Raw genomic sequence first — 18,801 nt, forward strand, 5'->3', positions numbered from 1 at the left:
AGCACTGTTATTCTCAAACACTATCCAGGCGCACACAACGCACCTTCTCCCTCCTGTGCCAAAGTATGTATCTCATAAAGCAAAGGCAAACCACCTTGAGGGTTACAACTAACTCGTGTTGCAAAAGTTTTTCAAGTCAAAGCAATCAACTCTAGAAGAACTGTGATGGTATCACACATTTTATTCCAAATCTTGTGATTTTTTGTATGTTTTCTATTGGTCTGCTTCCTGATGCTGTATGAATATATATTAAAAACCCCTCTACTTTCATCGAAAAGGAAAAGAGCATGTGTTCCTTGCTGTCACCACTGCCCAGAGAAATGTGAAAAATGGCCTCCAGCTCTGAAAGCGCAAAAGCCAGAAGACCAAGAGAACAAATCCATGCATGATTACTTTTTAAAAATCTCGCGATTTTTCAAACCCCTCTCTTTTGTTTGTGGGGGATCTGACTCATAATTTTCAGAAACAAACAGGAAGCACTGCAGACATCTCCAAGTATTTCCTCTCTCCACCCTCCCCCCTTGTCTTTTACTTAACTTCTGGACACTTTATTATTCCTTTTGCTATGTCAGCAATGAAATGGCGCTGCTCTACGCCAGCTCCAGTATGTCAAGGTACACGAGACTTTCTTTTGCCCAAACCAAAGGGAAAGGTGCCCTTCCTCCCCTCAACAGGACAAAGCGAGGCTTTCACACGGCCCCCCTCTACACCGGCTGAGAAAGCGAAGCCCCTCCACCACGCTTCACCCCACTGCAGCCACTGCAGCCACCGCAGCCTACAGCATCACGTTGGCAGCCCCTTCCCGGCAGCAAGCGAGGGCTCGCCGGCGGCTCTGCCTGAGGAAGCCTGGGCCCCAGGGGCTGGCAGGGGCAGCAGCCGGCTGTCGAGAGGCTGGGTGCTGGACGTGACCCTCCCCAGCACCTCCCCGCAGGGGACTCCCGCCGAGCGGCACTTGGAGCAGAGAAACAGGATGAAGAAGTGTTAGAAGGTAATGTGCTGGGAAAGCTTTTTTACCTTACTCGGTTTATTACAGTGCTTCCTTTCATTGTATACGTGGGGGAAAAAAAAAATCATTTCCCATTCTCCATTGACCACCGGGACCTGTCACGACGCTGGGCAAGCAGCTGCTCCGTGCTGGCCGGCAGGAGGCACTGCGGAGGGAGCACCTCAGGGCCAGCTCCTCTGCACCCAGAGCAGAGCCCTGACTGCAACTCGTGAGGAACCACCGGGGCTATTCCTAGCTTGCCCTGCTGCAGCAACCAGTTTTCGATGACCATGGGTGCCCAACACATGCCCCCAACCAACAGGTGGGTGGGGAAGGGGGAAAATCCGACATGTGAGAGAGGCAGGCGGTGGGACGGCACACTGACAGAGCTCCAAGGCCTCGGGGAGATGAGGCAGGAGGGGGCAGGAGTCCTGCACCTGCTGGAGTGAGGGGAGGGAAACAATATGAGCACTGACAGGCGAAAAGAAAGGACCTGGTTTGAAGAGGACCATGCAGCTACCACAAGGCACTGGAGCAAGCTGAGAACACGGTGGGTGATGGAGTAAGTAGTCATCATTACTTACTCCTGTGTGACCAACTCTCGACCAGTGTGGTGGGGACCATGGAAGCATGCAATAGACAGCTACCTGTTTCCCTTTTCGGAGATGTCAGCTCTCTCAGGCTACTCTCTTTTATTTTCTTAATGGAAAAATACAAACAAGTGGGATACATTTTAGCGGCCCTTCCCAGGAAGAAGATGTTCCACCTTTTAAGGTACTTTGTGTATTCTATCCCTTTGTGTCAGTGTACAGTCTTAAATGCAACTACAGGCAAGCCTGAGATCCTGAGGTTTATATCCCTGCCACCCTGGTTCCCACAGTGACTGGCTGTAGCAGCAAGGCTGCCCTGCTACTGGACAGTTTCCCTGCAAGGGGAACCTGGATACAAAAAAAGCACACCAAAGTTCACATCTAGTTTCAAGTTAAACTAATTGGTGTACACAACCCCCATTTAAAAAATCCTGCTAAAGTCAATCTAATATTGTGCAATAATATTCAGCACAGTAAAACTATTCTAACCTTTTCCTTATCACTCCACAACCCTCTTGGACACATTATCACAAGAAGTTAACCCGCTGCCTGGCACATTAAGATTAGAAACCTGCTCACTGCCTTGCCTTAGCTATGATTCCCTATTCATTTTTGCATAGTAAATACTCAGCTATAAGCTGATCTGAAAAGATAGTACAGCCCCCACCCAAAAATCAGCTCCATTTTTATCACCTTTCCAGATTTTATTACATAATCAGCCAATTAACTATCGCTGTGCTGCAGCTTTGTGTACGTTTATACAGTTCTTGCTGCAAGTCAAACAGCACCACATTGTCTGGAATAATCTCATCCACTCACATAAACAATTAGTCTGCTATACTTTGATTAACACTTCCGTTTAAGAGGACATTGAGATGCTTCAGCCTGAGTGGCAGAAGGTCTGGCCTCCTGCTAAAACAGACATGCTCTTCTCAAGCTTTTTCTCTGATTGGAAATCATAGCTGCCAGCCTTGCCCCAAGTACCTCTCTAAAGCAGAACTCTCCATTATTTTCTGATTTGACATATGGAAATAAAACAGCATGTGTTTAGGTGATGCCTGACCCTTTTTTTGCGTTGTAAGACTCATAGATCACAACATTCAATAAAAGGACTAAGTTGGATCGAGTGCACCCTCAGTAAGTTTGCAGAGGACACCAAGTTGTGCGGGAGTGTTGATCTACAGAGGGACCTGGACAGGCTGGATCGATGGGCCGAGGTCAATTGTATGAGGTTCAACAAGGCCAAGTGCCAGGACCTGCACTTGGGCCACAACAACCCCATGCAATGCTACAGGCTTGGGGAAGAGTGGCTGGAAAACTGCCCAGCAGAGAAGGACCTGGGCGTGTTGGCTGACAGACACCTGAATATGAGCCAGCAGTGTGCCCAGGTGGCCAAGAAGGCCAATGGCATCCTGCCTTGTATCAAAAGTAGTGTGGCCAGCAGGACTACGGAAGTGATTGTGCCCCTGTACTTGGCACTGGTGAGGCCGCACCTCGAATACTGTGTTCAGTTTTGGGCCCCTCACTCCAAGAGAGACATTGAGGTGCTGGAGCACGTCCAGAGAAGGGCAACGAAGCTGGTGAAGGGTCTAGAGCAGAAGTCTTGTGAGGAGCAGCTGAGGGAACTGGGGTTGTTTAGCCTGGAGAAAAGGAGGCTGAGTGGAGACCTTATCACTCTCTACAACTACCTGAAAGGAGGTTGTAGCGAGGTGGGGGTCGGTCTCTTCTCCCAGGTAACAAGTGATAGGACAAGAGGAAATGGCCTCAAGTTGCGCCAAGGGAGGTTTAGACTGGATATTAGGAAATTTTACTTCACTGAAAGGGTTATCAAGCATTGGAACAGGCTGCCCAGGGAAGTGGTTGAGTCACCCTGGAGGTATTTAAAAGACGTTTGGATGAGGTGCTTAGGGACATGGTGTAGTGGTGGTCTTGGTAGTGTAAGGTTTATGGTTGGACTCGATGATCTTAAAGGTCTTTTCCAACCTATACGATTCTGTGATTCTGTAACCCAAATGCAGGAAAGGGCAAAAGTAAGCATTGAGCTAGTTCATTCATTTCATGTTACAGCCTTTCAGAGCCTGACTGTCTCTAAGCAACAGTCAACTCCGTTAGCACAAATCATCTACTAAATTGTTTAAGTATATGAACTCATATTGCTTAGAGAGAGCTAAGAAGCACTCATATAAACTGTTTTGATGGTGAACAGTGATGTACAGCCACTGATAAAAAATAGCTTGCAGAGTAAATGTGTATCCACAGCCTCAGTGGTTTGAAAAACTATTCACCAAGTCAAAAGGCACAATAATCTCTGATACCACAGTTTACTCACATATAAATTTTTCCATCAGTATAGCACCCTAAATAAGTCATCAGAAGTTAACTGCTCTCCTGTGATCCATTAAGATATAAACAGATATTGCTTAAACCTAAATGGATAATCTTTCTTAGAAAAATGGAAAGTGGAGACAAGGATTTATTCCACTGCATGTATGTGCTGCTTGCTACTCTGGCAACTTAAAAGGAGTACAAATTGTTCCTGCACCTTGCGATGTGCAGTTCATCTGGTTGGTCTGCAGCTTTGTGTTAGCAATTATGTGAACTGGAAGTGAGCTTGAGCCTTTGTTGTTTCTTTTTTCTAATCTTCAATCTGAAGAGGTTTTAGAACACATTTTTGTTTATTTTTTACCTTTCAAGTTTTATTTTTTTAATAGGAAATGAGCACCGAAAATAACTATTTGTTTGTATATAAAGCGCTGTGTTTATACAAAAGAAAAGTTTGTATCTAACTTGTCATCCTGAAATTAGAAAAAAGTATCACAGCACTTATACTCACCAAAGCTGTGCGCAAGTTCCTGCCAACTAACTTTGTACAGATCTTGTCATAGCTGTGGGAGCGGACTTTCAACTGGGATTTGGATCAGATTCTCTGCTTACTCTGGCAACGCAGTGCCCAGAAAACACCTGACCGGCAAGCGCTCAATTGACCACCTGCAAGGGATGGCACAAATATCCCACTTCCCCTCCTCTCAACACATGGTAGCAAAGGTGGCAGAAGTAAAATAAGACTTCCCAGCAACCCCAGCAACCCCCTCTGGCCAAGACCCATTTGAAAGCAGTTGCTTCCGCACTAGGGCTAATATGAATCAGAAATCCAGACACACAGAAATTCATCTAGCCACACAGGTGCCAGTTTAAGGTGGGAACACCAGCCTCCAAAAAGAAAATCCATCATCTCCAGAACACAAAGAGCCACTAGCCAGCTGGGGCAGTGGTGAAGTCCTGTCCATTGCCTCTCCTTGGGGAGTTCAGCCTTTACAGAAAGGATCTCAAGTCATTTACATCTATAGCATTACAAAGAACCTGTCAACTTCTTCCAGGCAATCCTCAGCACTGTCTATCCCAAAAGATCCTACCTTCAATCTAGGGAGTGGGTAGTGGTGGAGTCATCAGCCTCCTGAGATAAATCCCTAATCTGGGCAAAGATCAGAGCATCTCCTCCTTCCTGCAAACTAATGGGAAACAAAAGCTCATTGGCATCCCAAGACTCAGACTCGCTTAATTTTTCAAACTCCCCTAGAAGCAGAAACTGTGCATAATAAGATTGACTCTTTAGTGATAACAGATAATCACTTGTTACCTACTGTTTGGGTTGTATGGACCCCTTACTGCTCAAATTTTCCTTTCAACATCCTCCCACCAACCACATAAACTGCAAGTGCTGTGGCAGAAGCAGTGTCATAGGTGCAAAAGATACCCTGAAGCACACCATTGCCAGCACAAACTGCTCTTTCAGGATGCCAGAGCTCAGTAATGGGGACAAAATGGGCTTCCTGTTCCTCCACAACTGACACTGTAGATTAAATGCCGGAAACAAGGAACCACAGTGAACCACGCCAGGCTGCATAGCCCAGAGACCAGGACCAAACACCACACAGAAAGAGCTACCAACATACTTCACTGAATGCATAGGAAAACCATCCTCCCTCTCTTCAAGTAGACTAAATAACCTACCTCATTTCACTCAGTCCCATTTTATACGGAGAAGGACCGAGAACTCGTGGAAGATATTTAAGGTCCAGCTTACAAAACAGATCCATATTTCTTCTGGATGCAAAAGTCAGGGGAAAAAAACTGTGCCTGTTTTAAACAGAAATAATGAGTGCCTTGACCAATCCTTAGAAAACAAGCACTCAGATCTGATCCTTCAAACTACCATCACATAAAAACATCCTGTTCTTGAGCAAAAACAGCCAGAACATAGAAATTCCAGAACTCCTTCAACAGGTAACATCATCCACCAACCTAGATACCCACAGCCAAGGTGCAGAGACCACTCTGACAGTATCTGAAGATACCTGAAGACATTTCATCACTCAGGCAAGTCCGGGAATACAATATCTTTGGTATCCTCAGAAGACTGAAGTGATTGGAAAGAAAAGCTGACAAGATATTTTCAGTCCTTTCAGGCTAAAGGGATAAAATGCCTCTAGTTTTTCTATGACCTCTGCTGAACTGAGATAGCAGATTAAAAGCAGCTACTGAAAAAATGCTTTATTTCACCCCAGCTTGCTGGAAATTTTCATTCTTTGATCTGGACATGAACTTGGTCTTTTTAGTCCATGCACGTGTCACTACAAGCTAGACTATTGTAACACATGCATCTCAACTACCTACAAAAAGGAGGCACAAAATGCAATTGAGACTGAATTCTCCTTGATTCATTATGTCTCACTCACATCCAGTCAGTCACTGGACTCCATACACTTTCCTGTAAAAATGTGTCCAAGAGATGTTCACGTTACCAAAGACGCTTGAACAAGCTTTTCCAGTCTACTGTTTGATCTTCTGCACAGTCCACATCACCCCAAAATTTCTTTATTATAAAAGAGATTTGCTTTATATTGAAACAAAATAACTTCTGGAGTATAATTCATATTCTCATCCACTCCTGGTTTAAGTCCCTCAAAGGCAATGGAATATAGTGCCCTAATTTCCTTGAGTCTATAAAATAAGGCAGTTGAAGGTCTTGAAGTTGAATGATCCTTTCTACCACACCCATCAGACTGTGGGCACACTGAGACAGTGCATCTTTTATGGAAGCCTACAGTCTCAAAGACTTATCAAAATACTTTGAATTTAAAATTTTCCTTTGATCCATAGACGGCTTACTCTTGACTCTAAAGCTACAAAAATCATTCAGCAAAGCCTATTCTATTTCCAGTGCCCTTTGGTGCCTGACTTCACAAGCGTCAGGCAATTTTTGTGAAGTAAGTCATGACTACGTCAATGGACAGTCATAACTATCAATTCTCTGGCAGAAAAAAAAACTAAGCTCTTCAGCAACACATTCCATTGATGCCCCCACAAGATACTGTTGCACTGGGGCGCTCTCTCTTATCTATCTTGCAAACATCACATTTCCTGCACCATTTTCCACATCCTGCTTACACTTCACCAAATCATACTTTTTTCAAATCAGCTGTGACTCTTGCAGCCCCCCAATTTCATCCGTTTCAAAGCCACGATATGATTTCTGAACGAATATAACCTCCTATGTACTATCTCATTTCTAAACTCCACGCTTGCCTGATACGACCAGAAAACCTTGATCTTGCCACTCTGAGGGGATGCTACACTTTAAGATGATTGCAAGAGACAATTATCTCCCCAAATGGTCTCCCGGGAAAGCTTTTGGCTGCTCCAAAGTCCATTCCTGGAACAATACATTCTTCAAGTGGATGATTCAGGAGGTTTTGCATCTTATTCAGGAGGTTTTGCAAGTTATGAGAAGGAAAGAAATAGTGATCTCTTTTTCAGCAGTCATTCCTTGAAATAATCCTTTGATCTTCTGCCTTAGGCAATATCTGCAACTAGCCTCCAAAGAGTTCATTTGGGTGAGGCATCAAGGTCACCCTGCTGCTCCCAGATCTGTGAATGCCTGTGAAAGCACAGCCCTATTAATTCCTACAACCAAATGGTAAGCTGTTCTCAAGATGCCTCAGCATAGTCCTGACCCTGTACTTCTTCCTTAGATAAATTACAATGAAAATGTCTGACATTTTAAGCACCAACAGGAGTTCTCCCCAAGAGGTTCAAAAATTTTATCATACTTTGTCACCTTCTAAACTTTCCTTTGTCTTCTCATACCTATGTTTCCACACCTGGATAACTGATCTACAAGATAAGTGATCTGCAAGATCATTTCTAAAGCCAAGTCTCTGCTGAGGCTCAAACACAAAGCAATCCAAAGCTTTCCTCACCTATATTTTGTGGAAAAAACAGATCAGGACCACAGCAAATACATTTTGGACCATCCCATTGACCCACCTTGCTGTTTGAGAGTGAGTATATTGCCTGGTCATTTCCCAAACTTGTCCAGACAGTTTTTAATTGATGCCCACAAAAGGTTTCACTTTCCCCTGCAAATCATCATTCAAAGTGTTCACTAGGAAACCTCTTTGCTTTGTCTCCTTCTGATGCACCCAGTTCTTTTTTCAGATGGCATTTTTATTATTGCTTTAAATCTATTTGCAAGCCTTCCAGTTCTTGTATTAGAAAACATATCAATTCTCTCTGGTCTCTTTTGAGGATGCAGTTTTCTTCTGTGATTGCTTCTGGCACCATGGCTCCACAAGAACACCACTCACAAATTTCCATTTTGGAAGTTGGATCCATCTCATGATACCAGGTTATCATTAGTCACAAGTGATGATGTCAGTTCTGGAGACTTAAGGGCTGTTTCCACTATAAAGAAAAGTTTGAGATGGTGTCAGGTATTTTCTTGATCATTTATTCAGAAAGAATTTATAAATTCTTGTTTTCCTGGACACAGAAGAAATCAAACAGCAGGAGTTTCTTTGATTACAGTTTTCACAGAGAACAGTGCTCAGTAGCACACTCTCTTTTTCTTTTGTCCTTGGGTGAACATATCAGGTTTTCTCTGGCTATGACTGAGGTTTTTGTGCTACATTCTCTGTAATTCTACTCACTTAGGCCTGTATAGCTTGCTCTGTCGATGCTGAATTTCTTTCTAAGAAGCTTCTTGGGTAACACGGCTCAGCTTTTACTCAGGCTTTACCAAGTGCATGTGCTGTGGGTGGTGACTTCTATTGCTTCAGCTATCTGGTTGTAGAAAGGAGGAAGGATTTTATCTCGCACCTCCATTACAAATGAAGGACAGTAATTACACTTACCAGAGTCAATGAGGTTCCACCCAACGTATGAGCATGACAATAATGCCAGCAAGTGTAAAACTCTTTTCAGCACACTTTTTTTCTTATAATGATAAACTTCATTCTGCATCTTTAGATATATACTTTAAAAAAAAGTTTGACACATGGAAACTTTAATACACTAACTAGTTTTGTCACAACTGGCTTACTCCCAGGCTTACCATGAGATAAACCAATATAAAACAATTTATGCAACTTAGCATTGAACATCTTACCAGATCAACACTTATAAAAAGAGCACTGGCCCAGAACTTGGAGCCTTTGGTTATATTCCACAACTTGTCAACGACTTTGTGCGAGTTGCTCCTCTGCTTGTGTCCCATCCCTTATTACAATATTTCCCTTCAAACATACTTTAGATCCATGGTTGAAAACTCAAACCAGCACTGTCCCACTTCCAGCTCTACTCAAGTAAAATGACGGTATTAAGAGCAGCCTAATCACAGCAGACAGTTTAATCTGCCATAGAAAGGAAATGGACCAGATGAAATGGTTCTGCGGACTGGGAGTTTGACTCCACCAGCCTAACACACAGTATTTCTTCAAATGAGGTATTATAACAGAACTTTACATATAATAGTTTTACTATATCCTAGATATTACATGGGGGGGATACAGTAATTGGTCTTACATTCAGTGGCAGAAAAACCTGTTCAACTACAAAAGTTAATACAGACAAGACTTATTGCCTGCCAGGTCCTGACCTTGTTTTGTTTTTGCAGGAGAAGCCATTGCTAACACAAACTGAGAATACCTCTAACCCAAATCCTGCGGCTGCCCAGGGTCCATAGCAGTGCCCTCTCTTCTGAAGAACCAGATGCCTGCCTCTGAATGGTTTCATGATCAAATCCTAATCTCTCTTTTAGTACTCCTGAAGATCTAGCCAGGGAAGTAGAAATCTTAACTTGGATCCTCTTCAACAGGTTCTTTTAAAAAGTTGCCTTATTACATGTTTGCAGTTTAAGTCTACAAATTTTCAGGTGTAGGATCTACGTCTCAGACCACCTATGCAGGAAATAATGTCATGAAACTTTGCCACTATTTTGTTAGTTACTTTTTCTGACTAAAAGAATATATAATAAGCTGTCACCTACAGCCTGACACAATAAATTATTACCTCCTCACCAACAAAAAAAAATCCACTAAATTTTCTGTATGTTATTCTGTACTTTTATCATTTAAAGGCAAGGATTTTTTTTTTCTGTATTCTAATATTCTTTATAAATAACATTCTACAATGACAGCAATGATATGTAAGGATATCTACAAAGACACCTGAAAATCTTATTTGAAACTTGGACTTCCTACATTCACTGAAATAGTCAAGCATTGGATCATAACAAGTTTCTGTATTTTGAGATTCATATAAAAAGCCTTGTTTCAAGGTTTGTTTGTTGACTTTTTTAAAATGACATTGATTTTTATCTGCCAGAGGTCAAAGAACAAAAACTTGATTACTGTTTTAATATCAATTTTGTAGTAAGCTTAACTTAGAGTGTCAAATGATAACAACCACACTTAGATATGCTCTTCTAGCCTTCTTCTGCCAAGTAATTTCAACTCCATGCCTTCACTCATGTGGCAGCAACAACCTAAAGGGGCATTACAAATCAACTGTCCAAAATTAGATTACCGTGATTTAGATTTAGTAAGAAGATTACCGAAGTACCACAATTCATTATATGTATAACCTTAGTTGTTACAGAAGCATTGGGCATCGCATGCACTTAGCAAGTCAGACATACATGGCAAACGATAGTATGGGGCCAGATCAGTAAGGACTGTTGTGATTTTACACAAAGAATTGCATAAGGTACCATGGGCAATCTTAAAACTGCTATTTCTTTCTGAGGAACTGACTTTGTAACTCAGACATTCCCTTTGAGAAGGTAGTATTATTATGCATTTTCCTAAACACCACCAAAAACCCTGGGGAAAAAATATCAAATATTCAATTGTCTGAGGCCTCAGCACAGACCTCCACCATTTGAAATATCAAAGTAAACAGCGGCAGAGACAAGATGATTTCTTCCATGTGGAGTACTTTGAAAAGAAATAAGACAGTTCGCCAGTAGATGTTTTCTGTCAGCAGGGGACTGCAGATCTCCCAGCAACTTTCCATCTTCTTCTGTTCTTCTTCAGCCCTACTTCCCTTCTAACACATGCTGCCTTTTAGACCACACACATCAGCTACTGCCCCACCACACACACACCTACTTCTTTCCATGCACCCTTGCTCTGCTGATTTCTCGCCTCACACTACGTTCACCAACACACCCCTCTGCACCCATCTCCCCCCTCTCCTCTTCAGAGTGCAGGGGCCAGCAAGGGAGCACTGAAAGGACAGGGGAGACTGTTTTCTTTCCTGCAACCTATAGCAACCCTGTGGTCACTCATCAGCCAGTGGAAGTAATGGCAAGGAAAATCCTGCTCAGGTGATGTGATGTACCTGTGAAGCCCATGAAGGGCTGGGGCAGCTTCAGCGCAGGCAGCATCTCAAGTTGTCAAACTCCCAAACTTTCCTGCTAGTGCAAAAGGACCCCCCCAAACTAGAGGCACAGAAGGCAAGCTACTGAGCAACAGGAAGAGGGGAAGAAGTACTCATGGACATAGTTTGCAAAATCTGCCCAAAGTTTATAATGACAATTCACTTAGCTTGCTAAGTCAAAAGGTAAACCTGAGCAGAAGAACCAGCGCTGCAGGAGCTCTGGAAGGGGCAGCTCGTTCTCAGGTATGCTGCAGGACAGTGCAGCAGCGCTCATACGGACAGCCCCAGGCAGCCCAGCCTTGTCAACACTTTAGGGTCCTCCTTCCTTTATTATTAAGCAATAAATAAGAATTGTTTTAAAATCGCATGCTTTGGACAATGCTTTGTTTCTATTCAACAGCAATCAAAAAAATGCAAACAAATGAGTATAAGAGGTGGACAGAGATTCAGGCACAGAAAGACAGTTGGAAAGACAGCACTACAGCAACAAGACTTACTCCTGACACAATCTCTTGGCTATCACAGCCAAAATAGCCCCTCAAAACCTCAAGTGATACCTAATACAAGACACGAATAACAAGTACATCTTAAGCCTGTTTTCTCTGTCTCTTGCTTTCCTTGTTTAACTCTGTTTCCAAGTGTGCAATCAAAACCATTACCTTGCTAGAATGTAATTTCTTGGTTTAAGATTGTTTCATATTTGAAGTGAATTGAGGTAGTAAAAACAGAAATCATTTTTACTTCTCCAGAGACAGGGAACAAAAAGCACTTGGACAGCTGAAGCTTTCCTGTCCCCCCCAGGAAAGGAAGCTGGAAATCCCGGGAACTGGGATTCACTCCCACACAGCCGCAGGTCAGGTTGGGGCCTCTTGGTGCCCAGTGCCAGCAGAGAGGAGAAGCTGCCCCTGCCACCTAATACCCGCTGCCCTCCGGCAAGAGGCAGGTACCAAGACAGCCCATGCAGTCGTAGGGGTCTGAATGCAATCCTTCCTCAACTCACTGCTGTCAAAACCTGGGCAAATTTCCAAAGGGGCAGAGGAGGACAAGCCCTCCATGCTGGAGGAGAAGTGGGTCTGGAGACAGCGCTGCACCTCAGGGAGGCTCTAGACATACAGCTGCAAGATCCTTTTTTTTAAAAAGGGGATAACCGATGCATTTTTGCTTATCCTGTTCTCAGAAATGCCATTTTACTTGAAGCTTTCCACACAAAAACATTCAGCCCCAGGCATCTACCTTGGGTCCAAAAAGTCAAGGTTTAGCATCATTGTAAACAGCTGAAACGAGGACCTATGTCAGGAAGTGTCTACATATCTACATAGCAGTGGAACTACTGATTCAAGTAATTACATGGAACCAGATTTACAAATAACAAATGAAGGTTAAAAGAATCAGTCATAAGGGGTTTTATGTCCTTAATATAATTAAAGTATGCATCTCTGAATAACTGACAAAACACAACACAGACAAGGAAAAGAATAAAATCCTGAACTACCGTTGATTTTCCTTTCTCCATTTGTTCCATAAATGCCCCTAACCAAGTATATCAAAGTCATATGAACTTCACCGGTCTCCCTTTCGTACAAGAAGTAACAGACCTTTCAAAGCAAGCAGAAACCAGACTTTCAAGTGCACTAAATACAGGTGCAGAGGACTTGGCTTTGTGCTATTGCCCAGCAAACAGGCCCACGCTTCAGCCAAGCAGCAGCAGCCTGCACCATGAACAACGATGGGCAGCTGGTTTCAAACACCTCACGGTACAGTAAAATACCCAACTGAGCAAAGGTTCACGTGCTGCTTAGGAGATAATGTTCCAAGCTAGGGAAGTCAAAGATTGATCTGACTCTTTCTTCTGTGGCACTTTCAAAATATAGGATAACCTTGACTTCTAGTGCGTCCAAGAACCATGTAAAGACTGTTTAGTTAATCCTCTCATTATGTAAAAGGAAGTTAAATCAAACTTAAAGTCATCCAAGTTAAACAATCTCCCCTCTCTTTCCTGACTGCTCCCCACATTACCCATAGCCCAGCTGAGAACTACAGAAGTTGTAATAGGCACACCACTTGTCTCAATCCAAAATTCAAGTCCTCTCTTATTTCCATTACTAGCACACAGCTTACAGGTAAACTCACTTTTACATTAAATCAATTGGTTCTTTCCCCAACCCCAATTTTCTCTCCACTTCTGTTTGATAATGAGCTCTTTGAACCAAGGATATTACATTTTGGCATACAGTCTCATAAATCATAATACCGTAATTAATTCTAATCCTATGTTCCTTCACACCCAAGCTGTGCTCTGTGTGCGAGTAAAACTTCTGAAACAAACAAACCCCCTCCGGGGCTCATTACTTGCTGCATTCCCATAAGGGTGCTTTGTGGAAAGCTTTGTCTCATTGTTTATTTAAAGGCAGCACTGTTGTTAGGATATTTGAAATGAGCATCAAAATAAGTTCGTTATAAATGGCAAAGCTGGAGTGGTGCCTAATTGCTAATGTGAGTGGATAATTACAGAGGATATAAGCTTTGATATATGTATTGAATTGCAAGATATGCAAGATACAGAGTTGTATTTATATGTCTACATCTCTGCTTATGTGGCATTTATTGTAAGATCAATGAAGGTATTTAATATAATATTAATATAATAACATGTAGTAATATAATATAGCTTATGCTTAAGAAAGTTATCACAGAAAAGAAATACAACATATAGCTGAAAAGTGTACAGTAGCATACATTCAGAGTAGCTGCAGAATTCAGATCAGTGCTTTCACATTAGGAAGACAACCAAGAGAACATATTTCTGAAAATGCTAATCCTACACACTGTTTAAAACAAAATTAAGAAACAATCAAAACTGTCGAATCTCATTGGTACTGTCAGTTCAGAGGATAAAGTACCTAGGTAATAAAACATACAAGTACTTCTGCCCACAGGAAAGCTGAAATTCATCTTCCCTCTTCTAGGTATTATTTGATGCTATATGTATCAGAATTAAATTATGAGTAATTCTAGTTACACCGCTTTCACTTTCTTTAGGCTTTTTTTCTTTCCTGACTAATTACATTTTGTCAGCTGGCGCAAGAAAGAAAAATTTGCTATTAATTGAAGAATGTATACTCTGTTCCTTAACCATAGCTTACATTTTCAGACAATAAGAGAGAAGGGTAAAAAAAAATAAGCGCATAGATGAAAATACTACATCGGTGTGTTGTAAGTATCATCAGTCCCTACATCTTTTCTCTTAGCACCGTTCCTGAGGCCACCAAGATGACACATTTAAGCCTTCTTTGTATTTGGAATATTTTGATTTATGCTGTTCCATAAGCACTTTCTACTTAATCTTGTCTCTTCACAAAGTATGACTGACTCAATCTGCGTGTGAAGTCCAACTTCAGTAAGACAACTAATGCACAACAGCCCAGTGAAGGAGCCTGAATAAAACTGTGATACTCATCTCAAATAAGAAAGTTCTGGCAAGCACTTCCACAAATTAAGAGAAGTTGTTCAAGAAAAATTAACACTAAACTCAAGAAAACGAGTCTGAATACTCTACAACACACTTTTTGCTGCTAATTAGAAATAAGTTGCAGCACCCCTCGTCATCCACGGCCATATATTACCTAGCAGGCAGCTCCTGTTGCATGCTCCATTAATTATGTTCCATGAGGTTTCTTGCCGCTATGGCACGGAAGCGCGTTTATGGAGGCGAGACAGGAATGCAGCTACTGATGGTGACTAACAGGCCCGTCGTCAAACTTTCCAACAGCTGATGCTGTCGTTACTTACTTTTTTTCCGCCTCTCCAATCGAGAAGACTTTTTTCCCCTCATTGTACCGACAGGTGATTAATAGCAGCTCTAATTCCCAGCATGCATCATTGCCAACATTTACAGCCAAAATACTGGGGAAGGTGGTCTCGAGGTTCAGTCACTGGTGTAGGACAACTTAAGATACCTGGATTCGTTGCCTAGCTCTGCCACATATCTCCTGTGGGACCTAAAGCCTCCAACTGTGCAGAAGCTAAAACACACCAAAAGCTCAAAAATGGGGAAAAAAACCAACTTTATTAGCACAATTCAATAATCCAGTACCAAATATATCTTGAAATGGGAGAAAGCTACCCATGGATGTAAATTCCTCTTCCCAAACACCTCCTTTTCTGTACTAAATTGCAAGACTATCAGTTTATACATTCAAAAGCATTCTCCTTTTTAAAAAGGAATTTTTAAAAGGAGGGGAGCTCAGAGAGCCTTGAGATCGGAAAAAACAGATTACACATCAGCAGCACCTCAGAGCAGCATCCAAACCCAGAATAAGCCCAAAGCCAAGCAGAAAAAAGAGGAGAGGATTGCCTGGACTCTCAGTACCTCGAGTATCCAAAGACGTGCAGTAGTCAATGGAGAACGCTGAGCCCTAAAATCCTGTCCTGTACCATTAGCCCGAGGTGCCCCTCTCCACTTGGGATCCACAGCCTGGAACATCCTCCTGGAGACAGGTGGTTACACCTCTTCTTCCAAAAACTGAGCACAACTCCTCTCTTTTAAAATATGGATACAGGAGGAAGAATTTTACCATGCCAGGGAGCAGCGCTGCCTGACTTCCCTGCCCCTGCCCCCATCCCACGCTACAGCACTAACCCCAGATGCGGAAGAGAGGTTCAGTTTCCTCTTCTGACTAAGAGGGATCAAATCTGAAAGCAGAGCCCTCACGCTCACATCCAACAGCTGGTTACAGTAAAGAAACAGTTCAGAGACAAGGACAGGAACACAGGTTTCTTCCAGCTCAAAGAAGTGCCCCAACCTTTTGGGTCCCTTTTACAGCATCTCGTTCTTCCAGCGATTCTCAAACCCTTTTTGTAGAGGGAGGTGTGGAAAGGCACTCCTGCCTTCACCTAGCACCACTCAGCACGCTCACCTGGACACAGGGCCAAGAGGCACGGATCCCCCACCTCCTAAACAAGGAGGTTAGGACCTCCTAAACTGCATGAGAGGAAGATTTCCACACTCAGGTTATAGTAGATAGTAACCTGACCCTACACTTGATCTGAATAGCTCAGCTGCATCTTTCTCTCAGCATTAAGTTTCCTGGGGAAACTGAGCACGTGAAAATTTCTGCACTAGCAAGTGAGCAAAAAATAAAAAAAAGCATGAAAATAAATAAAACGCATGAAACAGCCTTTACTTAGAAATCTCCCTCGAAACTAATCTGTTGAGCTGGTTCAACTCTTCAAGGAGTAAGGTCCGCTGACGTGACAGACCTCCCCCGCTTGGAGAGGTGCTGTGCACTTTTTTATCTTATTTATAGAATGGCCTCACTCACGCTTTGTTTAAGAAACAATTAGCCCTTGACAGCTTAAAATAAACAGGACTCTCCCTCCTGCAGTCACTAGACCTGAGCTGGATTTCGAGTTCTTGCAACAGCATGAGACTACCTGATAGACTCAATAGCGTAAGCGACAAGTTAGTCTGCCCAGCACCTTCCAAAACAGCACCCTGAGCAATGCAGGCAAGAGCAATAAAACAAGGACCTGCATCAGTCAGATGAAGCGAGCAAGCAACCATTCCCGCTCCCACCCCACTTTGTCCTCACCAACAAGAGGCACCTCTGGAAGACGAGGTCATCTCTTTTCAGATGTTTGCAAACAGAAGACCTGGAGGAACGCAGGAGATGCAGGAGTTTAGCAATGGTTGCACACCAAATGCGCAGCTGGGCAAACTTCTTTCCCAAATGTACATTTGTTTTTTCTGCCTCTTGTGTTGCTGCAACCGGTCCAAAGGCAGTAATTGCAATAGCTGGCACAGATAACATGACTTGGCATCACAATGTTAAATTTCAGTCCAAGCTCTTGTACCACCAGCAGAGGGGTCAGCATTCCCATTTAGCAGACATGGGAGTTTTCCACTGGTGACTTCACATTTCCTTCAAGGCCTTCAGCTCCTCAACTTCAGCCTCCTGGCTCTGCGGCTGCCTTTACCATGCCAGGGAGCAGGGCACAAAAAAAGCTGTATTGAAAAGCTAACATTTGCTTTTCAATACAGCTGCTGCTGAGGGAGACACGCACGCAAGAGTCTTGTCTCTTCCCAGGTAGTTTTCTTGAGCTGGGTTAGCTGGCTAAAAGAGAGCCTGGATAGTCTGTTAGTTAGGGTGTTGGCTTGAGTTCAATTATTTCTTCTGGTAGAGAGCTCCCATGTGCCTTAAGCAAGCTTTGATCTTGGCTTCCCATGGATAAAACTGGGGGTAAATGTCCTGCCCTAACTCCAAGGGATGAGGGGAGGATCAGTAGTCTGAAGACTGCGACACGGTAATGCCAGCACGTATTCAAGTGACACGCAGTTGTACAAGCACCAGTCACAGCAGAAATGTCTATGACTGTAGAAAAGCAGGTGTTCTCAGAAATGAGGAACACTTCTCAACATAATGCAAAGTAAAAGTACAGCAAATTTAGCTTCCCCCAGATAACAGAACACAGCGATGAGACAGAACAACAAAACCAAACAACTCAACAACAAATTATGCCAACAAAAAAGAAATGCTGGGGTTACAAGAATAAGAAACAATATCCAGTGATTAACAGTTGCAGAAAACAAACTTTTCAGACAGGATTTGAAATTACAAGAGTCAGCGAAACAAAAGGAGATGTGAGACAAAATAGAGTGTCACGGATAGAGAACGCGCAAAATTAACAAATAGAGGAACAAACCATGGAAAAACACTTGTCAACAGATGAAATGAGTGAACAGCAAGGATAGGAAGTAATAATAGCATAAAAAAATGTAAAGGATCTTGAACACCAGCTCTTTTCCAGTAACAGTACCACACCAAGTAACTTCGACATTCATTGTTTGCATTTTAATACTGCCCTTACGTCACCCTACAGTCCCCCATTGAAGAGATCTCAGGACACAGGGAGCCTAATGCAACATACAGGAGTGATACCCAGGCACACGTTAATTAGCAGCGGATCAGCCTTAGCGAGTTTAGCTGTTATTCTGATGGTACTGCTAAGGTTTAAGCGGCAAACGACACTGATATTTAACTGGAGTTTGAGCTGCCTCGTCAATGGGATCACTACGATTCACGCAGTGCAGGAGATGTTTCCGCTGACAAAGGTTCAAGGACATCCTTACTTTGGACATGCCACCAAGTCACTGAAACTACTGCAGCTCTCCTGCGAACATCAGAGGCAACTGCTGCGCCCTCGGGACATGTCACTACAACCAAACTACGTGATGGTTTAAAGAAAGATATCAACGTATTCCCATCGTCATTCAGTGTGGTTTTCTGTCCTGCATTCCAAAAAGGTGATTTAAAGTGGTCAAGGGTAATAAAAACCTCAAGCAAGCAGGAACAGTTCAGTGAAGCAGCCACAGCTAAACTACATCTTTTCGCCCCGCAAAGAGAAAGAAGAGCTCATGGAAAAAGCATCCCCATGAAATTAAATATCTGATTATAAATATCTGATCATTAACAACCGCAGATAAGAGTTCAGGCAAATACAAACCAG

General features: G+C 42.9%; 1 protein-coding gene across 3 annotated transcripts in view; it reads right to left on the reverse strand.

Annotated features, from left to right (window-relative positions):
• The window catches only part of ITPR2 (inositol 1,4,5-trisphosphate receptor type 2), a 268,127-nt gene that overhangs the window by 248,391 nt on the left and 935 nt on the right, over positions 1–18,801 (reverse strand). The window lies entirely within an intron of this gene.

Source organism: Ciconia boyciana, chromosome 1 (assembly GCF_034638445.1).
Source record: "Ciconia boyciana chromosome 1, ASM3463844v1, whole genome shotgun sequence".
NCBI lineage: Eukaryota > Metazoa > Chordata > Aves > Ciconiiformes > Ciconiidae > Ciconia > Ciconia boyciana.